General features: G+C 43.2%; 1 pseudogene; it reads left to right on the top strand.

Moving 5' to 3' along the window:
- The window catches only part of LOC125117780 (cyclin-I-like), a 29,412-nt pseudogene extending 12,710 nt beyond the window's left edge, over positions 1–16,702 (top strand).
- Positions 16,703–24,193: the final 7,491 nt, after the last annotated feature.

Below are 24,193 nucleotides of genomic sequence, written 5' to 3'. Positions count from 1 at the left end.
GAAATCTGGAGTCTGTCAATAAGGGAGAAGAGGAGATGGGTATTAGGTAAACAGAAAAGTCTGTCAGGCATCACTCTCAGACTTCAGACAATATCACAAAGCTACAGTAATCAAAACTGTGTGGTATTGGTACAAAAACAGACATATGGCTCAATGGAACAGATATATTCTTTTCCTGTAGCTCCATGTGACCCATCTTTATTATTTCTGCCCTGCTTAGCTCTGCTGTCACCTTCCTAGGCTCCCTAGTTGGGAAGGTTGCCCTGCCTCTTAGCTCCATTGCAGTAACACCCTGCAGAGATCTCTGCCATCAGGTTTAGTGAATACGTGGCAGTTGGCCAATTGCCTATGTCTCCTCCAAAGATTTAATCATGTCTTCCTAGCATATTAGAAGTTTCCAGTAATATTCACTGAATTTATAGATGAGGTACTGAGACTACCAGAGTATTTTCTCAGGCTTATGTGTAGAAAAGCCAGGAGTAGAACCTGGGCATTTGACCTCCAAACCCAAGGTTTTTTTTGTTGTTGTTCTTTTGTTGTTTTGGGCTGTGCCTGGAACATGTGGAAGTTCCTGGGCAAGGGATCGAACCTGCAAACAGCAGCGACCAGAGCTGCTGCAGTGACAATGCCGAATCCTTAACCTGCTGAATGACCAGGGAACTCCCCAGGTTCATTCAGCATATCATGCTCAAGGTTTCTGTCTATCCCCAATTAAAGTCCCTACTGTCAGGCATTTGTGTGACTTTGTTTGAAGCTGGTGTGTAACTTCCTGTGACCAGTACACTGAACAAGCAAATCCTAAGGGAATGTAAGCAGAGACATTTTTTGCCTCCCACTGTTCCTCTCCTCCAGCTAAGACCATCTGTAGGTGGAGAGCCTTCTTCACTTTATGCTTCCACCCCTTCCCTCCATCTAGCTCATCATGGTACTCTGATGTTGAAGGGGTGAAAAAAGAAGAAAAACGGAGCTGGAAAGCAGGGCTAGAAGGAAGGTGCTTGCCTCAGATGCAAAATTCAGAGGGCATAAGAAATCAAGATAAAGAATAATGCAATGTTTTTTAAAAAATTGAATGCAAAAAAAAAAAACCCAGGATGAACAACACACCAACAATGTAAATATAAACAGACTGACGTTTTTTTTGTTTGTTTTATGACCTTGAGATATTGTGCAATGGGAACAGTATTTCTAATCATCAGCCTGTAGTTCAAGGGCCACCAGGTCGTCGTGTCCTGTGATGAGTACATTTGTGAGGGTTTATAACGGTAGGAGAACAGATTGGGCAGCCTAGGACTTCATATGTAATCTTGTGGTTTTGATTGTAGGACCTTGATTAACGTTTGCACTTGGTGCAACGTGTTGGGAGGATAATTTGATCCGGGTGTATAGGGGTGCAGGTTTTTCCTGGGGCCGAAGATTCCAAAATTGCTTGGCATAGCACTGCGGGTAAGTTCCTGCTTAACTGGTAGACTTGGAAGATGGCTTTACAGCTCTGGGTCTGGCAGACATTTCTGGCTGATGTTTTCCATCATGGGACTCTTCTTGAATTCTTTGGAGGCAGCTCCTGGGGACACTGGACTGCCTTTCCTCTGATGTGGGAGAAGTGTTTTCCACAGGTTGGCCAGTTCTCTCCCTGGTTTTCCAGACGTTTGCTCCATGTAGACTCTTTTTTTGTTTTGTATTTTTTGTTTTGTTTTGTTTTTTGTTTTTTAGGGCCACACCCGTGGCATATGGAGGTTCCCAGGCTAGGGGTCGAATCAGAACTGTAGCTGCCAGCCTACACCACAGCCACAGCAACGTGGGATGCAAGCTGTGTCTGCAACCTACATCACAGCTCGAAGCAATGCCGGATCCTTAACCCACTGAGCAAGGCCAGGGTTTGAACCTTCGTCCTCATGGATGCTAGTCAGATTCATGTCCACTGAGCCATGATGGGAACTCCACATGTAGACTCTTGCCTTCCGCTGTCCGTCTGTCCTCCACGTGGTCCTCTGGGGCTGGATCCCAGGTGGCTCCAGGTGGGTTCTCTGCTGGGAAGACTCCTGTGAATTCAGAATACTCAAGCAGCATCTCTGCCACTCTCTGGGAGCACAGCCACCCAGGGCAGCCACTCCCCTGCACTCCCTCTATCCCTGACTGCTTCTGAATCCAATGCCAGCCTTTCTCTGGCTTGGGGCTTTTCCAGGATGGGAGTCAGACACCCAGTCACTGTGTGTCTTCTTCCCTCATCTGATAGAAAGGGGGAAGCACTGCCCACAACTCCCCTGAGGTAAGAAAGAGAATCACAGCACAATTTTCTGCAAGTAAATTTTGCCCCAAATTCCTCTTCTTTTTCAGCAATTTGTTCCCATATACTTTTAGTATGGGTAAAGGGTTTTTAAGAGCCATACTACTTATTTTTCAGATGTCTACTGAAAAATTCCTTTAGGGTGGTCTATCTTGAAAACCCCTTAGTATCAGGTATTATGCTCGTGGGGTCTAAGCTGAAAAGCCCATTTTAACATTCTGCTACTCTTATATTGAAGAGGTACTTTTTCCTAAATCTCTGGACTTAATGAGAGAAAAGAAATAATGAATCAAGATTCCTTAGCTCTGGAGTTCCCATTGTGGTTCAGTGGAAACAAATCTGACTGGTATCCTTGAGAACACAGGTTCGATTCCTGGCCTCACTCAGTGGGTAAAGGATCTGGCATTGCCATGAGAGAAGGTGTAGGACACAGATGCAGCTCAGATCCTACATTGCTGTGGCTGTGGCATAGACTGGCAGCTCGGATTCAACCCCTAGCCTGGGAACTTTCATGTGCCGCAGGTGTGGCCCTAAAAAGACAAAAAAAAAAAAAAATCCTCAGCTCAGGAGTTTCCTGGTGGCTCAGTGGGTTAAGGATCTGTCATTATTACTGCTGTGGCTTGGATCACTGCTGTGGCTTGGATTCAATTCCTGGCCCAGGGAACTTCGGCATGCCTGGACTCAGCCACAAAGAAAAAAAATTCCTCAGCTCTAAAAGGCAGGACACTACATTTAATTAATTAATCAGTTAATTCATTCATTTATCTTTTTTGGCTATCCTGTGGCATATGGAGTTCCTGGGCCAGGAATCAGATGCGAACGCTACATTTTAATGAAAACATAATTTTTTTGTCTTTTTTTTTTTTAGGGCCACACCCATAGCATAAGGAGGTTCCCAGGCTAGGGGTCTCATCAGAGCTATAGCTGCCAGCCTACCCACAGCCACAGCAACTCCACATCTGAGCCTTGTCTTCGACCTACACCACAGCTCATGGCAACGCCGGATCCTTAACCCACTGAGCGAGGCCAGGGATTGAACCCGAAACCTCATGGTTCCTAGTAGGATTCATTTCTGCTGTGCCAGGAACGACACAGGAGAAATGAACGACAGGAACTCTGAAACGTATTTCAAACTGGAACCTGTGGGTCCTTGTGAATGGTTTGACAATGGAGTCAGTGCCGAGAACATCACCTGAGTTCGTAGTCTTACCTGAGTGATGGCCAAGTCCATGCGTTTCAGATAGGACAGGATTTTATCAAACTTAGTTTCTTTAGTATGGTCTACTAAGAATGGCTAAAGCTCACAGGTAAAGATCCTAAAGGTAGAAGCAGCTGCCATCTCATTATTAGATCAGATGTTACGTTCGAAAGCCTTGTAAAACTTTGAAAAGCTGTGTAGGGGTTGGTGGTTATTATTAGTTTTCTCTGGAAGCCTAACTCTCCATATGCAATATCAAAGTATAGGTCTACCAAATTTCTGAGTGAGTAATTCACAGATCCAAAATTAGCAGAATTCAATTAAATGGGGTTTGGCTCCGACTGTCTTTATTCTACTATAGGAATAGAATGTCAGTCTTCTGAGGTGTTGCTGTGGTAGATTAGTAACGAGCCTCAGGCCAGTTTGTCTTTGCTATCTCTGTTAACACTCTTTATAAAATTTAGCTTATCTAAGAAAGCCCTAATCCTAGTAAGTGTTTCTCCTTGAGTTTATTTTAAACTGAACGAGGACAATGCTGCAGGGTAGGGAAGTATTTATGTTATGTCAGACTGATCTGCCATTCATCCATCATGTTAAGTATCATTTCGTTAGAGATGTTTTTGGAGCATCGAGTTCTCTCAAGAGTTGCAAGGGCAGAGACCTTGTGTGTGTCTTGCCTGCTGCTGCGTCTTCAGGACCTCACACAGTGCTTCGTAAATGCTCCAATCGTCATCCTCTCAATGCATGGATTCATTTATTCAATACGATGTGGCAGGCCTAGTATTGGGTACGGGACATAAAGAGGAAAGATGAGGTCCCTTTCTGGAGCAGCTTATGGACAATTGCCATGCAGTAGGAAAAACACTTTAATAGAATGCGAGGGTGGAAGCACAGAGGAAGGTTATGTAACACTGTTTGGGTGAGGGCTGCGGGAAAGGGGTAGGGGAGGGCCTCAGAGAAAGCGGTGCTGCCTGAATTGTTTAAGGACAAGTAAGACTTAGTCTGATCAGAGCTGTAAAGGAGAAGAAATTGCATGTTTAAGAGGAGAGAGGCCAGGGGTGGAGTTCCTGCCATGGCGCAGTGGAAACGAAACCAACTAGGAACCATGGGGTCTCGGGTTCAATCCCTGGCCTGGCTCAGTGGGGTAAGAATCTGGGGTTGCTGTGAGCTGTGGTGTAGGTCGAAGACACGGCTCGGATCTGGTGTTGCTGTGGCTCTGGCGTGGGCCGGCTGCTGGAGCTCTGATTCAACCCCTAGCCTGGGAACCTCCATATGCTGCGGGTGTAGCCCTAAAAAGACAAAAAAAAAAAAAAAAAAGAGGAGAGAGGCTAAAGAGTGTGTGTATCAGCACTGCCCCAAGGCAGTCTAAGAGGTGCCCTGGTGTGTGTGTGTGTGTGTGTGTGTGTGTGTGTGTATGTATCGGTGTGTGATTTTGATGAAAAGGCCAATTGGTGCTCATGGGTTCCTCTGAAGACTCATGACCCTATTTCCAAACAAGGCATTGGGCTGAAACAGACTTTTCCCATCTGCCCGCTCTTTGCCTGCACCCACTCCCATCCTTCTCCCCCAAATCATTTGATTCTCCTTGATGCCTAGCTACCTGGCCAGGGCTCCTTTTCTTTCCTGCCCCTACCTGGGTGTATCCTCTTCATTTGCATGGCCAGCGGTCCTTGGGCGTGGGGGCCATCTGTGAGTCGGCCCCAAAGTGTAGTCCTGGAACAGTGAGACTCCTTCATACCACAAGGCGATTATTTCCCCCTTAAAGAGTTTCTTGGTTCATTGTCTCAATCTTCCATTTTTCTTTGCATTCAAAGACACAATCTTAATATTCATATCTTAGTCTTTTTTTCCTTGGGGGAAAAAAAAGCAACCAAGGATACCATACTGCTAAGGCAGTGGAACAATAACAATAGAATACAAGCTCAGAGAACCAGGTTCCAATAAAACCATGACCATGAATTGGCTGTATAACCTTGGAAAAGTGGTCTTTTGGAGTTTAAAGCAATAGCTGCGCTAGTACTAGGTGGTCTTTGAGATATTATCCCACTTGCATTCATGTCAAGCAGGGAGAAAATATTTGGCCCTACAGGGAAGAGACAAGGGGCCCATACGTTGCTGATATTGAGCAAAAACAGTAGTAATAGCCTCTCTCTGTCATACACACACAGGCACACACAGACACACACATTCACACTCCATGGGAACATGTCAGCTAAAGGAAATCAGTTTAACAGAAACCCAGCTGTGGGTGTAAGGTTAGCATTCTCCATAAATGTTTTGATAATTGTACAGTTGTAATTACATTCGGCTTGAGAAGATTGGTTCTCACGGTGCAGCTTGAGAACTTCCTTCATTGCTTATTCAGCTCCAAAGCTAACTGGGTCTATATTCTACTAGTCACCAATTTAATTTGTTATCCTAAGGCCAAAGTACTGTGATAACCACTGAGAGATGGTATCATCTACCTGACTTCTGACCAATATGTGGTTGGTATGGAGCTGCATTTTTTGAAGAAAAAAACATACAAAAATCTGTTTATATTTAGATTTTGAAGAATATCTTCCCATCTAAAGGAGAGCTAATTACACTGTTTTCCTTCAAGGGGGTAGCTGGTTCTGAGTTTCTGCTGTTGTGTGTTCATGCATAGTGTGTGTACCTGTCTCAAATAAAGCAGCAATTCCAGTTTGGCAACCCCCTAATTGCAGGGATTGCTAAAAAGATTATTATACATGTTATTGCAGAGAACTCAGCACCCTATAAAGTCATGTGGGCAGGAACTAGGGCATTTCTCAATTTACCACATTAACACTGCAATAAACCAGCTCCTCTCTGTAAACACCAGCACTACCTGGAGTGTGGATTTGTAGGGTCTTCTCAAAACTCTGTGTGTGTGTGTGTGTGTGTGTGTAAGGATGGATAAGTCAGGATCATTTAATTCTTATGTTCTTTGGCTTTTCTCCTTTTATTTCTCTTTTTTCCTAACTAGAAAAGGAATACAATGAATGTAGAAAGTTTATAAAAATACATAAGAGTATAAAGAATCAGATATAAAATTGAGATCCCACCTCCCAGGTATAAGCACTACTAAGCTGGGAGTTCCTTTCTTGGCTCAGTGGAAATGAATCTGATTAGTATCCATGAGGATGCAGGTTCAATCTCTGGCCTCCCTCAGTGGGTTGGGTATCTGGCGTTGCTGTGAGCTGTGGTGTAGGTTCCAGACTCAGCTCAGATCCCAAGTTGCTGTGGCTATGGTGTAGTTCAGAGGCTACAGCTCTGATTCAACCCCTAGCCTGGGATAATATGCCACTGGGCAGCCCTAAAAAGACCAAAAAAAAAAAAAAAAACCCACCAAAAAACCAACCACTTCTAGCCTGTAGAGATACTTTCTTCCAGTCTTTACTCATGTGTGCGCGCACAGAGTCATGCTCTACTTCTAAAACTATTATAGGAGTTCCCGTTGTGGCTCAGCAGAAACAAATCCGACTAGTATCCATGATGATGCAGGTTTGATCCCTGGCCTTGCTCAGTGGGTTAAGGATCCAGTGTTGCCATGAGCTGTGGTGTAGGTTGCAGTCATGGCTTGGATCCTGTTGCTGTGGCTGTGGCTGTGGCCGGCAGCTGTAGCTCTGCCTCAACCCCTAGCCTGGGAACTTCCATATGCCGCAGGTACAGCCCTAAAAAGCAAAAAAAAATAAAAAATAAAAAAATAAAAACTAATATAAGACAGGAATTTTTCTTATTTAAAAATTATTTATAACCATTATTTCAAGTGGCTACCTAGTGTTTTATTTATGGAATTCACCTAAACAGACTTCTATCATTAGATGTTAAGTGAACATCAGTTTTTCACTTTCATAAAAAATGTTACATTGTTCATCTCAATGTTAAAATATTTGGGTGTATTTTGGATTACTGTTTTAGCATATGTTACTAAAAATGGAATTTCACGGTTAGAAAGTAGAACATTTGAAAGCCTCTTTAAATGTACTGTGTAATTGCTATTCTGAAAAGTTGTATTAATTTTCATTCCTACTACCAGCAATTTATGAAAGAACCTGTTTCATCCTACTTTCATCAGTTGGGACATTCCCATTTTAACACATCTTTGCTTAATTCATATGTAGGCAAAATACCATGTATTTACAGTTTTAATTCTCAGTTATTTGATTTTAGTGAATTTAATCATTTTATCAAATGTTTGTCATCCAATTGCATATGCATTGTCTATTTATATTCTTTGTCCATTGTCTATTGAGAATTTAGAGGGTTTTTTTAACTCATTTATATGAGCTCATTTAACCCTTAGTCCATAATATTCGGGGTTTTTTGATGGCCACACCCATGGCATGTGAAAGTTCCTGGGCCAGGGAACTCATGCCACAGCAGCAACTCGAGCCACTGCAGTGACAACACTGGATCCTTAACCCACTGAACCATCAGGGAATAATACTTGTTTTAATATTTACCTCAAGTGATTGCTTGTATTTCAAACCTATCTATATCCATGTCTCTAATTTTTTTTTTTTGTCTTTTTGCCTGTTCTAGGGCCGCTTTGGCGGCATACGGAGGTTCCCAGGCTAGGGGTTTAATCTGAGCTGTAGCCACCGGCCTCCGCCAGAGCCACAGCAACGCGGGATCTGAGCTGTGTCTGCAACCTACACCACAGCTCACGGCAACGCTGGATCCTTAACCCACTGAGCGAGGCCAGGGATTGAACCCACAACCTCATGTTTCCTAGTCGGGTTCGTTAACCACTGTGCCACGACAGGAACTCCTATGTCTTTAAATATTTGATGCACCTCAACTTTTAATCTTTTATTTTCTTTCACTTTTAAACTTAGAAACTTATCTCCAGTCCAGAGATTATTTAAGAAAATTTCCTTCTCTTTTCTTGTATATCCATAAGCTATACATATATTTTTCTTTTTAGAGCCATTCCTGCAGCACATGGAATTTCCCAGGTTAGGGGTTGAATCAGACCTGCACCTGCCAGCCTACACCACAGCCACAGCAACGCCAGATCCTTAACCTACAGAGTGAGGATGGGGATCGGATACCAAGTCATCATGGACTAGTTGGATTCTTAACCCACTGAGCCACAGTAGGAACTCCTCCATAAGCTATTTTAACTGCAAAACACTTACATCCCCCCAAAGTCTGAGGATATACCCATAGGCTCCAAGAAAGCAAAGGGAATGATTCATTAAGAAGGTAAATCTGGCCTCTACTGGCGACCAGTTGGACTGCAAACTTCAGTAAGAGTATTTGAAAGAAACACCTGTGAAAGTCAATGAGCTGCTGACTGTGTGAGTAGGGATGACTGGGAAGGCTGGTTAGTCTGGAAAGATGGATTTTCATGTTTTCCATTCTTTTTTTTTTTTTTTTTTTAACCCTTGCACCCGCAGCATAAGGAAGTTCCCAGGCTAGGGATCTAAGCTGCTGTTGCCGGTCTACACCACAGCCATGGCAATGCAGGATCCAAGGATCCAAGCTACGTCTGTGACCTACACCACAACTCTCAGCAACACCGGATCCTTAACATACTGAGCAATGCCGGGGATTGAAACTTCATTCTCATGGATACTACTCAGGTTCATTACCACTGAGCCGCAGTGGGAACTCCATGTTTTCCATTCTTTTCTTTTTCTGACTTTCTAGAATAAATTTGAAGTAGCCGTGGATTCAAGGAATCATGACTTAAGACCTTTCCTAAGACTAACAGATAGCTGTGGGTTGCAGAACGCATGGTTCCTCATTTTCAAAACGAACTGAGAGAAACAAGAGAGCTGGGGGACTAGGGGAAAGCTGCCTGGGCGTCTCTCCATGTCTCCCCATCTTAAGCAGAAACAGTAGGTAAATATAAAAAGGGAGTGTCAGGGCACAGAAGGAGAGCTCTGCGGGGAGATGTGGAGCCTGAGTAAGACAAAGTTGTTCCCTTTTTGAAGTGAAATAAGGAATATAAGAATTGGATTAAGCATCCATACAGTTTGAAGCTCGGTGTGAGAAAGGCAGATATTTGTAGTTCTTTTTTTTTTTTTAAGATTTTTATTTTTTTCTGTTATGGTTGATTTACAATGTTCCGTCAATTTCTGCTGTACAGCAAAGACCCAGCCACATATATATAAACATACATATATATATATATATATACACATCCTTTTTCTCACACTATCCTCCATCATGCTCCATCGCAAGTGACTAGATGTAGGTCCCTGTGCTGTACAGAAGAATCTCATTACTTATCCACTCCACATGCAATAGTTTGCATCTACTCACCCTAAACTCCCAGTCCATCCCCCTCTTCCCCTCCCCCTTGGCAACTGCAAGGCTCTTCTCCAAGTCTGTGAGTTGGTATTTGTAGTTCATACATTTTATTTATACTGTGAACCTACTTATTTTCATTTTCCCATTGTGGATTAGATATTTGTTTTAATGATCAGTTCAGCTAGTGCGTTTAATTTTTAGTTGCAATTAGTCCTCATGATCATTCCCACTTGGACAAAGCCAAAGTGGCTGGTATAAGAGTTACAAAGGGGAGGAGTTCCCGCGTGGCTCAGTGGTTAACGAATCTGACTAGGAACCATGAGGTTGTGGGTTCGATCCCTGGCCTTGCTCCGTGGGTTGAGGATCCAGCATTGCCTTGAGCTGTGGTGTAGGTTGCAGACGCAGCTCGGATCCCACATTGCTGTGGCTGTGGTGTAGGCCGCTGGCTACAGCTCCAATTCGACCCCTAGCCTGGGAACCTCCATATGCTGTGGGAGTGGCCCTAGAAAAGACAAAAGACAAAAAAAAAAAAAAAAAGAGTTACAAAGGGGAGTTCCCGTCATGGCTCAGTGGTTAACGAACCCGACTAGCATCCATGAGGACGTGGGTTCAATCCCTGGCCTCACTCAGTGGGTTAAGGATCCCGGGTTGCCGTGAGCTATGGAGATCACAGAGGTGGCTCAGATCCAGTGATGATGTGCCTGTGGTGTAGGCCTGCGGCTACAACCCTGATTGGAGCCCTAGCCTTGGAAACTCCATATGCTGCGAGTAAGGCCCTAAAAAAGACAAAAAGACCAAAAAAAAAAAATTACAAAGAATTTATCTTTTAACCTATCTGATCTGCAGACATAGTGACTAAGAGGAACTACTTCGTTTGTAAAGAACTGGCTTGGTAAACCCAACCTTATAAAATGACCACAGATTTCACAAATTGATATTTGTGCCCTGTTTGAGCACATTTGCCAAGAGTCCTATGACCTGGGATCTAGTTCTGCATTTCCAAGTGGTCCTGGGCAAAACACCTACCCCTTGACACGCCAGTTTCTTCAGCTGTAATATGGAGGCTTTGACTAAATTTCTAAGGTAACTGCCAGCTCTAAAACGTGGATTTTTAAAAATCCTGCAATTAGGAAAAACATAGCAAGGAGTTTTTTTACTATTCTTCAGCCATATGAAAAACACATTTCAGGAGAGTCACAGGAAGCAGCATGGAAATTTCTAGCGGATTAGGAATACTAGAAGGGCAGACAAATGTCATTCCTTTAAGTTACTCTAATTGCCTAAGCAGTGGGACTAGGCTCTGACTACTTTTTTTTTAACCTTTTGTTTTGTTTCATTTATTTTGCTAGGTAAGAAATATCTACCACACTCAGTTAAGTGAAAATATTTTAATAAAGAATTAAAACAGAGCAAAGAGTAAAACCATACGTATTTCAACATATTAGAACACCTTCCTTAAAAAAAACCACCACCACTGACCTGTGGTAAAATGCTTGTTAAAAAAACTCGGCCATGACCAAAGCACTACCGCCACCTGGTGGCGTATTGCCTAATTACAGGAAAAACATCAAAAGAAATGTTGGCTTTCTGATTAAAACTAAAAAGAGAAAGAAATGTTGTAATTTTAAACAAGTCTCTGAAATTTATGTTTAATAAGGCAATTACCATATAGATAAAGATGTTATAGGCTAGTAATTACCAGGTTGGTTCTACTGAACCTGTAGTCAGACAGCATAGATTATTAAATCCTTGCATCTGTGCCCTTTGAAGGAAAGATTACTTTTTTTCCTTTTTTTTTTTTTAAATCTTTTTAGGGCCACACTGGCGGCATATGGAGGTTCCCAAGCTAGAGGTCAAGTCGGAGCTGTAGTTGATGGCCTACACCACAGTCAAAGCAACACCAGATCTGAGTCATGTCTGCAACCTACACCATAGCTCATGGCAACACTGGCTCCTTAACCCACTGAGCAAGGCCAGGGATCAAACCTGCGTCCTCATGGATGCTAGTCAGATTCGTTTCCACTGAGCCACGATGGGAACTCCAAAAATTACTTTTTTTTCAATTGCTCCAATAGGATTTACTTATTTATTCTCTAAAACATTTTAATTATGCAAGCCATGGATGTTTATTGTAGAAAAGCTAGAAAACTCAAGCAAGAAGATTATAAGGTTCATTTACAATGGCATCACCCAGAAGTAAACACTGTTAACTTTCTGGCATATTTCCAAAACCATATTTTTTTCTGTATCATTTTTAAAGATGGGATAATAATATTCATAATAACAGCTAACACTTACCTTGTACTTATTACATGCTAGGCGCAGTTCCAAGTGCTTTATATACATTAAATTTAATTTTATGTCTGGCTTATGAAGAACACACTGTTATTATTTTCATGGTACACACAGGAAACTGAAGCTTAGGGAAAATAAATAACTTATCTGATGCAACACGTAAAATAATTGGCAGAGTTTGGATTCAAACTTAGTTTGCTCAGGTTTAGAGTCTATTCTTAACCACTACACTCTCCCACTTCTCTGTATTCTGTTACATTGATATATTTTATTCACTAAATAACCATTATGGCCATTTAGCTAGTTTCTAAGTTATTGTCATTGTAAACAGTGATGTGATGGTTATTGTTGTAGCTAAATTTTTGCAAACATTTGTCATCATATACCTTAGGCTAAACTCCAAGAAGTAAGATGAGGGTCAAACTAACTCCACATTTTTTAAGGTTCACTTTCTAATTGCCTTGTGTCAGAAAGTAAGGATGTGTTTAAAGAAAGAGGGGTGACCTACCCTGCAGCTTGCAGCAACCCCAGATCCTTGACCCATTGAGCAAGGCCAGGGATCTAAGCCACATCCTCACAGAGACAACATCAGGTCCTTAACCCGCTGAGCCACAATGGGAACTCCTATAAAGTAATTCTTTGCATTATTTTTGCAACAGTGTAAATCTGAAATTTTGACAAAAATTAAGTTAAAAAAAATTAGGAGTTCCCATTGTGGCTGGCTCAGCAGAAAGGAACCTGACTGGTATCCACGACGATGTGGGTTCGATCCCTGGCCCTGCTCAGTGGGTTAGGGATCCAGTGTTGCCGTGAGCTATGGTGTAGGTCGCAGATGTGGCTTGGATCTGGTGTGGCTGTGGCTGTGGCCGGCAGCTGCAGCTTCAATTTGACCCCTAGCCTGGAAACTTCCATATGTCTCAGATGTGGCCCTAAAAAACAAACAAACCAAAAAATTGAAATGATTCAAATCTATCTATGCTATAAAAGGGAAAGTGAGTTCTTAGTTTAATCCCTTTCCTCAGACATAATCACAGTGAACAGTTTGGTGGGTAGGCTTTAAAATACACACTATGCATATACAAATAGATGTGTATGTACATGTCCGTATGTGTTCTTACACATAGTTTTTAAGTAGGTTCATGCGCTAATACTTTAATGGAATGCTCTGCTATTCGATTTTTTTTGTCTTTTGTCTTTTTTGTTGTTGTTGTTGCTATTTCTTGGGCCGCTCCCGCGGCATATGGAGGTTCCTGGGCTAAGGGGTTGAATCGGAGCTGTAGCCACCGGCCTACCCCAGAGCCACAGCAACGCGGGATCCGAGCCGCGTCTGCAACCTACACCACAGCTCACGGCAACGCCGGATCGTTAACCCACTGAGCAAGGGCAAGGACCGAACCCGCAACCTCATGGTTCCTAGTCGGATTCGTTAACCACTGCGCCACGACGGGAACTCCATGCTATTCGATTTTTTAAAAGCTGGTTGTTCACTATCTAGGATGTGGATGTATAGTACAACTTGCTTAATAACTTTCCTATTGATAATCATGTAGAGATTTTCCTATTTTTCCCTAAAATCTGAGTGGACATTTGTGTGCATTTGTGTCTGTATTTCTATGCTGCTGTCATATGGAGTTCTTGAGTCAAAGGATATTCATATTTAATCTCTTGATAAATATTGCAAGGATCACTCTGGAAAGCAAAACTTACCTAAATAGTGTCTCTTAAATACCACTGTCAGACCATAAATTCAGAATACATGTGAACAATGACTAAGACTAATTTTGGGGCCATTTGGATGAGTCCGAGGGGCCAGGAGCTGCTTATGGCTGTGCATCACTGACCAGCATAGAGCAGTGATCATTGCCTCTTGTATATTCCCAGTGGACGTCTCTGGCTGTGTGTTGTCTCAGGCAGGCTAGTACATGACTGCATATAGTCTCTCAAGAGTTCATTGTTAACCAGAGGGGCTATGCCAGCTCTGTAAGCGCCCCATAATTACCTGCATGTTTTCTGGTGTGTTTGTTTTAAGAATACAGCTATTAATTACTGTGACTCTTGGATCACTACTTATCTTCTACTTTTTCTTCTCATTATTGTTTTTTTTTTTTTTTTTGTCTTTGTCTTTTTAGGGCCATACCCATGGCATGTGGAAGTTCCCTGGCTGGGGGTCGAATCCAGAGCTGCAGCTGCGAGCCTACGCCACAGCCATAGCAATGCAGGATCCGAGCCGAATCTGCGACCTACACCACCGCTCTCGGCAACACCAGGTCCTTAACCCACTGAGTGAGGCCAGGGTTTGAACCCTAATCCCCATGGATACTAGTCAGGTTCATTACCACTGAGCCACAATGGGAATGATTAGTTCTGACTCAGGGTATTAGGAAGGTTAGGGAGATGTGATCTCTGGGCTGGGCCTTGAAGGAGTTTGCCAGGTCGATGAGCTGTGATGGAAGGCATTTCAGGCCCAGAGAATAATAATTGTCTAAGTAAAGGCAGAAAGGCTACATTTGGGTTTCTGGTATACCTGTGGCTTCTGAGGACTGAAAGGTAATGCACATCTGAGCAGTGCATACAAACAACCTGGGGCTCTTATTACCATACAGATCCTGGTCCGGAAGGTCCGGCTGAGCTTGCAGTTCTGCATTTCTAACAAGCTCCCAGGGGGTTCACACACCACACTTTGAGTAAAAATGCTCTAACACTGTAAAATGTCTGCTTCAGCTGGACCTGCCTGCTAGTTGGTGCAACCCAAGAGGGGGATAGAGGAGCACAGGGGAGCTGTGAGCAAGTTAATAAAAAGTATTAGAGGCCTCTTTCTATCCAAGGCTGTAGCAGTTTCAGAAACAGACTCTGATTGTAGCTGAACAGTAAGGCAAGAGTGACTCATCGCAGAGGTCACCTGTTCAGGGGAAGTGGGAGCCAGCACTGCAGTAAAAGTAAGGGCAAAGTTCAGGCAGGCCTGCTCACTTCCCGGAGCACTCCTGAGTCTGAGGGTCTGCAGTGGGAGGTGGAAAGGAAAAAGGGACGCATGCACCTTGCACAAGTTTTTTTTGTTTTTTGTTTTTTTGGTCTTTTTAGGGCGATACCAGTGGCACATGGAGGTTCCCAGGCTAGGTGTCCACCTACACCACAGCTCACAGCAACACGGGATCTGAGCCGTGTCTGCAACCTACACCACAGCTCACAGCAACACCTGGATCCTTAACCCACTGAGCAAGCTTGCACAAGTTTTAAATTGACTGGAGCTCCTGCAGAATAATAACAATTAGAAAAACATAACCCAAATTACCATTTTGAGTTATTTTGATGACGCTTTCTCCAGGGATTCATTTTTGGTGAGAAAATAGATGCGTCGATTGGGATGAGCAAGGGAGTTCTCTTGTAGTGGAGAGGGTTAAGAATCTGGTGCTGTCACTGCAGCAGCTTGGGTTGCTTCTGTGGCACGGATTCGATCTGTGGCCTGAGAACTCCCACATGGCTGTGGGCGTGGCCAAAAAATTTGGGATGCTCTGTTTTGAATTCATGACAAATTCCTCCTAAATAACAACTTTTTTTTTTTTTTGATTATAGAAGCGTTACTTATATTTTGCAGAACATTTGACAATAAACCATGTTTTGGGGGTGGTCTTAGTTGAGTCAATGATCTGGACTAATTTTCTTTTATTCCTATTTTCTCTGCATCACCCGGTCACCATGCCCTGCCTGGGGAGCTGGCTCTGGTGAGTGGTGTGGAGATGCGACAGACAGAATCCTAGAGGGCCCCCCTGCTGTGCTAATGCCAGACTGTGATCGCTGAACGAGATCACTGAGCTTTTCTTCACTTTCATCTGCCCTGCTATTAATGCTGATTGTGAAATGTAGTGGGGAGACTTCATAAGACCAATGAAGGAAGAGGAAAGATCACGGGATTATTTTTCACAGGACTGATAATTCTAGTCATGCCTTCCATTCCATGATGAACCATACAACCTGCACACGTAGTTTGGAGCAGACCACAGGCTGGAAGGCTGGAATTTTGTGGCCTAGGATTGGGATATCTTTACTACCCCTGCATCATTTTTTTTTTTCTTTTTAGGGCCGCACCTGTGGCATATGGAGGTTCCCAGGCTAGGGGTCACATTGGAGCTGCAGCTGCCGGCCTACACCACAGCCGCAGCAACGCAGGATCTGAGCTGTGTCTGCAACCTGCACCCCAGCTCAGGGCAACGTCCCCAGGAACTCCCCTCTGTGTCCTTGAGCATGTTCCCACAGAGACCACAGCAGAGGCGAGGTCATAACTAGAATGACAAGCAATGATGAACACCAAAGTCTCACTAACAGATCAGACATGTGAGCATGTTGGAGAGAAAAAAAATAAATCAGAGGCTGAAGGGGGTTGGTGACGAGGACCTGACAGTTCTAAGTTGATTCAAGACATCTTTGGGCCATTCCCAAGCACACGGTGATCCAGAGTCCTGCATCTTGTGGCTCACTAAGTAAATATTTTGCAACCAGGGTTTACCTCTTTCAATTTGAGTTCTACCAGAATTCCTAAGAGGGTCTCATGCTTTAAAGTGCAGGTGAATCACCTGGAAGCACTTGCTGGAAATGCAGATGCTGGGCTGCATCTCAGCCAGCTGATTGAGAGAAGCATCGAAGAAGGTTCTGTGCGGGAGGGCTGAGCCCATCCTCTGAGTGTCAGGCCTTCATGGAGTCATGTGCCTGACAAGTGCAGGTCTTAAAAGGAAGTCATGTTTTTCCTTCCGCTGGTCTCCCACCAAGAGCTAAGAGCAAACGCTAAACAAAGGTCCAAAGGAAAGAAAAGCAAAATAGACAAAGCCCAATTTTTACATTCTAGATGTATTTCTAAAAGGTTGTATAAAAATCAGGTGTTAAAAAAAAAGAGGAGTTCTCATCGTGGCTCAGTGGTTAATGAACCCAACTAGGAACCATGAGGTTGCAAGTTCGATCCCTGGCCTCTCTCAGTGGGTTAAGGATCCAGTGTTGTCGTGAGCTGTTGTGTAGGTCATAGACACAGCTCGGATCCCGTGTTGCTGTGGCTGTGGTGTAGGCTGGCGGCTACAGCTCCAATTCGACCCCTAGCCTGGGAACCTCCATGTGCCATGGAAGCGGCCCTAGAAAAGACAAAAAGACCAAAAAAAAAAAAAAATCAGGTGTATGTGAGCTAATCTTGACTTTCCCTTTACTTAAACCCCAACAGGTTGTATCCACTTTTGATTTCCCCACCCAGACGGCGGGTGCCTGCTCCTCTCTCTCAGGGGGTCACATTGCTCCTGGCTTCCTGCTTCTGTGTGTGGCCTTTGTCCTCTGCCCAAGGCTCTGCTCTCCTTGCGCTCTGCCCTAGTGAGTGACCTAGCCCTTGCCTTCTCTACACCATCTGTCAGACCAGTTACCCTGGTCAGGCTTCATTCTGGGTCAGTACCACCTACTGACCAAATGGTTCAGAACTCATTCCCTATTGGCAGCCAGTATTTGCTGTCAGAGTAGGAAAAATGCACACTCAACCGGAAGACAGATAACTGGAATACTTTCGTTCCCTAACAGTGGTCTCTCTTAACATGTACAGTCTCCTCTTCCTCCTGCCTCTGCCCTCAGACCACACAAACATATCTGTCTCATCCAGGCAAAGCCGCCTGGATCCTCTTCTGATTTCCACTTGGCTGCCACAAAATCCCGGGAAACAGAGAGAACCAGGTATCTCATGGCTCAGAGGAGAATCAAGTGTGATAGAAAGAGCTGAAGCTGTCCGGCCTGAGCCGAAGCTGTTGGGCCTGAGCCGAAGCTGTTCGGCCTGCTAGGCTCTTCCTCGCTAATCTCTTTCCCTGTCTCTTCAGTTTCTGACAGTGGGATTGTTAGCATTGTCCCTGGAGCTTAGGGGCTCTGGCTGCACGGGGGGATCGCAGAGCGCACCCCGCCCTAGTGCTGCAACTCCAACACCAAGGCGGTTGAATCACACCCAGGCCAGGGACAGACAGTGCCTTATCCTATGGTCGCTCCCAACCTGGGCTGCCGTGTGCACCTCACTGCTTCAGCGAGATCCTGAGACACAACTAAAGACTGAAAAGTCTACAGGAAAGCCAGGCAGGTGACAGAAATGAGAGAAGCAGGCAAACAGCCCAGTAATAAATGGAGGCTGCCACTGACTTAGCTATCCTGAAGGGGCAGCCATAGAGACCCAAGGTTCCCATGACTTCTGATTTTTTTTCTAAGAGAAACTGATAGATGGATTTTATGTAAAAATGTCTTAATTAAAAATCATTGAAGGGTTTCCTTGATGGCTCAGTGGAAACGAATCAGACTAGGTAGGAACCATGAGGTTGTGGGTTTGATCCCTGGCCTCACTCAGTATGTTAAGGATCTGGCATTGCTGTGAGCTGTGGTGTAGGATGCAGATGTGGCTTGGATCTGATGTGGTTGTGGCTGTGGTGTAGGCCAGTGGCTACAGTTCCAATTTGACCCCTAGTCTGGTAATCTCCATATGCCGCGGTGCGGCCCTAAAAAGCAAAACAACAACAACAACAACAACAACAAACCACATTGATAGCTAATTCACAGTTTTAGCAGACATCTGGGGCCAGACAAATCACATTCATGGGCCAAATACAGGCTACCAGCCCATGACCTCTGGGCTAGATTCTTTTTTTTTTTTGCTTTTTAGTGCCACACCCAAGGCATATGGAAGTTCCCAGGCTAGGAGTCGAATCAGAGCTACAGCTGCCAGCCTACCATCGCCATGGCAACACGGGATCTGAGCCGCATCTGCAACCTACAGCACAGCTCACAGCAACGGCAGGAATCAAACCCGCATCCTCATGGATACTAGTCAGGCTCATTACCATTGAGTCATAGTGGAAACACCCACTTTCAGAGTTTTGAAGAGTACTGGCCAGTTATTTTGTAGAATGTCCTTCAGTTGGGGTTTATCTGGTATTTTCTCATGATGAGGTTAAGGTTCAACATTACTGGGAAGGAGTTCAAATTTCACAAGGTGGCGTCTACTAGATTTTTCTATCTTAAAGTTACCACTTGTCTCCTTGTATGTAGTAGTTATTTAGGGGAGATACGTTGAAAGCATACAAATATTGGGTTCTCCCTAAACTGCCCGCTAATTTTAGCATCCAGTCAGTGGATCTTGCCTGCAGCCATGAGTAACTGAGGTGTTCTGATAGTGATTTCCTTTTTCCCTCATTTCTTACATTTCTAAATTGCAGTTCTTTTATGAGGAACATTTGTCCCTTCTCCCAATTTATTTACTTATATATCACTGTGAACACAAGGATATTTATTTTAATCTTTGAGTTTGAATCTAGTACTGTTCTTAATTATTTTCTTGTTCAAATTTTCCAGGAGTTCCCATCAGGGCTCAGTGGTTAACGAATCCAGCTAGGAACCATGAGGTTGTGGGGTTCGATCCCTAGCCTTGCTCAGTGGGTTAAGGATCTGATGTTGCTGTGAGCTGGGGTGTAGGTCGCAGACGCGGCTCGGATCCTGCGTTGCTGTGGCTGTGGTGTAGGCTGGTGGCTACAGCTCTGGTTTGACCCCTAGCCTGGGAATCTCCATGTGCCGTGGGAGTGGCCCTAGAAAAGGCAAAAAGACAAAAAAAAAAAAAAAAAAAAAAATTCCAGCCTTGGCCATTGGGAACTCTTTCAGTTTGGATTTCCTGCTTTTTTTTTTTTTTTTTGGTCTTTTTGTCTTTTTGTTGTTGTTGCTATTTCTTGGACCACTCCCGTGGCATATGGAGGTTCCTAGGCTAGGGGTCAAATCAGAGCTGTAGCTGCTGGCCTACACCACAGCCACAGCAATGCCAGATCCAAGCTGTGTCTGTGACCTACACCCCAGCTTATGGCAACACCAGATCCTTGACCCGCTGAGGGAGGCCAGGGGTCGAACCCGAGTCCTCATGGATTCTAGTCGATTTTGTTACCTCTGAGCCATGGCAGGAACTCCCACCAGTTCCTTTTTAAATGTTTTTTTTTTCCTCCTTGATGTTTAATTACTGACCCATCCAAAATTTATTTGGTGTATTGTTTGAAGTGATGACCTAAATAGTCACTTCCACCCAATTGCCAATTAATTGTCCCAACACCATTTATTAACCAATTTATGAAGCATCCTTTATTATATGTTAAATCTTACATATTATTTCTGGGTTATCTCTTTTTCAATGATTTATTCTTGTATGACTATCAGTTTTTTTTAAAAATAATTTAAATTACATGTTTTGACATCTGATATGGGTCCCCACATTATCCTTCCTGTTCAGAATTTCTGTTGTATTCTCTCCTATTTTTTCTTCCAGATGGATTTTGAAATTTTAGATCCTTTTATCAAACACAAGACGTGTCCATTGAAATTTTGATAGAAATTATAAATTATAAAATTTAAATCTAAACAATTAACGTCTTAATAATGTGTGATCTTTCCATTCATGTATATGGGATCACTGTTTTTGTTTTTTGTTATTTTCTTAGCCACGGCTGTGGCATATGGAGGTTTCTGGCAGGGACTGAATCTGAGCAGCAGCTGAGACCTACACCACAGCTATGGCAATGCCACAGCAGCATCTCCCTGCTCTGCATTTATTCAGGTTTTCTTTCACAGTATTCAGTAGTTTCATGAACTTTCTTCGTATTAACTAAAACTTTCTCCTTACCTGTGATACACCTTGTTTTACTGCTGTCATGTTCCTAAGATCGGCTCTTTTTAGGTTAGGAAGAGGCTATAGGGTGGCTAGGAAATTTCAGCTAGAGAGGTACAGCCATAATCACTTGCCAGCTGAGGGACCTTGGCCAAGTGACTTTAAACTAATAGGCGTCAAAGTGTGTTCCCAGATGGACAGCATCGGCAGCACTTGGGGGCATTACAAGTGCAATTTCGTGAGATGCTTGGGGGTGGGCCCAGCTGTGTTCCACAAGCCCTCCAGATGATACTGGAATACACTGCTTTAAACCTTTGATTCTTTTTTGTTTGTTTGTTTTGTTTTTTTGCTCTATTTTAGGGCCGCACTAGTGGCACATGGAGGTTCCCAGGCTAGCGGTCAAATCGGAGCTATAGCTGCCGGCCTACACCACAGCCACAACAACTCGGGATCTGAGCTGTGTCGGTGACCTACACCACAGCTCATGCCAATGCCAGATCCTTGACCCGATGAGCAAGGCCAGGGATTGAACCCGCGTCCTCATGAATACTAGTTGGGTTTGTTAACCACCGAGCCACGACCGAAACTGCTAAACCTATGATTCTTAACCTCAGCTGCACAGTAGAGCCATCTGAGGAGCTTCTCAAAACCGTGTGATTAAGTTATTGCTCCCTCCCCACCTTACTTTTGATTAATTGGCCAGGAGTGGAACCAGGCACAGGGTTCTTCTAACCTCCTCAGGTGATTCTTTTATTCTTTTTTTTGGTTATATTTTTATATTTTTAATGATTTTTACTTTTTCCATCATAGCTAGTTTACAGTATTCTGTCACATACATGTGTACATTCTTTTTCTCACCTTATCATGCTCCATCATGACTGACTAGATACAGTTCCCAGTGCTATAAGCAGGATCTCTTTGCTTATCCATTCCAAAGGCAATAGTTTGAATCTGTTAACCCCAAATTCCCAGTCCATCCCACTCCTTCCCCCTCCCCCTTGGCAACCACAGGTCTGTTGTCCATGCCAATGATTTTCTTTTCTGTGGAAATGTTCATTTGTGCCATATATTAGATTCCAGATATAAGTGATATCATATGGTATTTGTCTTTTTCTTTCTGACTTCACTTAGTATGAGAGTCTCTAGTTCCAACCACATTGTTGCAAATGGCATTATTTTGTTCTTTTTTATGGCTGATTAGTATTCCACTGTGTATATATACCACATCTTCCTAATCCAATCATCTGTCTGATGGACATTTAGGTTGTTTCCCTGTCTTGGCTATTGTGAATAGTGCTACAATAAACATATGGGTGCATGTGTCTTTTTCAGTGAAAGTTTTGTCCAGATGCCCAAGAGTGGGCCTGCTGGGTCACATGGTGGTTCTGTGTATACTTTTCTAAGTTACCTCCATACTGTTTTCCATAGTGGTTGTACTGATTGACAGCAGTGCAGGAGGGTTCCCTTTTCTCCACATCCTCTCCAGCATTTGTTATTTGTGGACTTATTAATGATGGCCATTCTGACTGTTGTGAGGTGGTACCTCATGGCAGTTTTAATTTGCATTTCTCTAATCATCAGTGATGTTGAGCATTTTTTCGTGTGCTTGTTGGCCATCTGTCTATTCAGGTCTTGCCCATTTTTCAATTGAGTTATTGGCTTTTTTGCTGTTGAGTTGTATAAGCTGTCTGTATATTTTAGAGATTAAGCCCTTATGAGTTGCATTGTTTGAAACTATTTTCTCCCATTCTGTAAACTGTCTTTTTTTTTTTTTTTTTATGGTTTCTTTTGCTGTGCAAAAGACTGTCAGTTTGATTTGGTCCCATTGGTTTATTTTTGCTTTTATTTCTGATGCCTTGGGAGACTGACCTGAGAAAACATTTGTAAGGTCGATGTGACAGAATGTTTTGCTTATGTTTTCTTCTAGAAGTTTGTTGGTGTCTTGTCTTACGTTTAAGTTTTTAAGCCATTTTGAGTTTATTTTTGTGCATGGTGTGAGGGTGTGTTCCAGTTTCATTGATTTACATGCAGCTGTCCAGGTTTCCCAGCACCACCTGCTGAAAAGACTGTCTTTTTCCCATTTTATATTCTTGCCTCCTTTGTTGAAGATTAATTGACCATAGGTGTCTGGGTTTATTTCTGGGTTCTCTGTTCTATTCCATTGGTCTGTGTGTCTGTTTGGTACCAGTACCACACTGCCTAGATTACTGTGGCTCTGTAATACTGCCTGAAGTCTGGGAGAGTTATGCCTCCTGCTTGGTTTTTGTTCCTCAGGACTGCTTTGGCAATTCTGGGTCTTTTGTGGTTCCATATAAATTTTTGGATTATTCTAGTTCTGTGAAAAATGTCATGGGTAATTTGATAGGGATTGCAGTGAATCTATAGATTGCTTTGGGTAGTAGGGCCATTTTTATAAAATTAATTTTTCCAACCCAGGAGCATGGAGTATCTTTCCATTTCTTTGAATCCTCTTTAATTTCCTTGATGAATATTTTATAGTTCTCAGCATATAAATCTTTCACCTCCTTGGTCAGGTTTATTCCCAGGTATTTGATTTTTTGGGGGTGCAATTTTATTTTTATTTTTTTATTTTTAAAATTTTTTTGTCTTTTTGCCTTTTCTAGGGTTGCTCCCGAGACATATGGAGGTTCCCAGGCTAGAGGTCTAATAGGAGCTGTAGCCGCCGGCCTACGCCACAGCCATAGCGATGCCAGATCTGAGCCGCATCTGTGATCTTCACCACAGCTCACGACAATGCCAGATCCTTAACCCACTGAGCAAGGCCAGGGATCAAACCTGCAGCCTCATGGTTCTTAGTCAGATTCATTAACCACTGCGCCATGACAGGAACTCATTGGGGTGCACTTTTAAAAGGTATTGTATTTTTGTATTCCTTTTCTAATGTTTCATTGTTAGTATACAGAAATGCGACTGATTTCTGAATATTAATCTTATATCCTGCTACTTTGCTGAATTTGTTTATCAGTTCGAGTAGTTTTTGGGTTGAGTCCTTAGGGTTTTCTATATGTAGTGTCATGTCATCTGCATACAGTGACAATTTTACCTCTTCTCTTCCAATTTGGATACCTATTTCTTTTGTGTGTCTGACTGCTGTGGCTAGGACTTCCAGTACTATGTTGAATAACAGTGGTGACAGTGGGCATCCTTGTCTTGTTCCAGACTTTAGTGGGAAGGCTTTCAGCTTTTCTCCATCGAGTATTATATTTGCTGTGAGTTTTTTGTCAATGGCTTTTATTATGTTAAGACATGTTCCCTCTGTACCCACTTTGGTAAGGGTTTTTTTTTATCATGAATGGATGTTGGACTTTGTCAAATGCTTTTTCTGCATCTTTTGAGGTGATCATGTGGTTTTTTACTTTTCTTTTGTTAATGTGGTGTATGACCTCAGTTGATTTGCGTCTGTTGAACCATCCTTGTGAATCTGGAATAAATCCCACTTGGTCATGGTGTATGATCTTTTTTATATGTTGTTGGATTCGGCTGGCTAAAATTT

Source organism: Phacochoerus africanus, chromosome 16 (genome assembly GCF_016906955.1).
Source record: "Phacochoerus africanus isolate WHEZ1 chromosome 16, ROS_Pafr_v1, whole genome shotgun sequence".
Classification (NCBI taxonomy): domain Eukaryota; kingdom Metazoa; phylum Chordata; class Mammalia; order Artiodactyla; family Suidae; genus Phacochoerus; species Phacochoerus africanus.
Note: the sequence above shows the minus strand (reverse complement) of the source record. Positions and strands in the feature narration are given on the sequence as shown.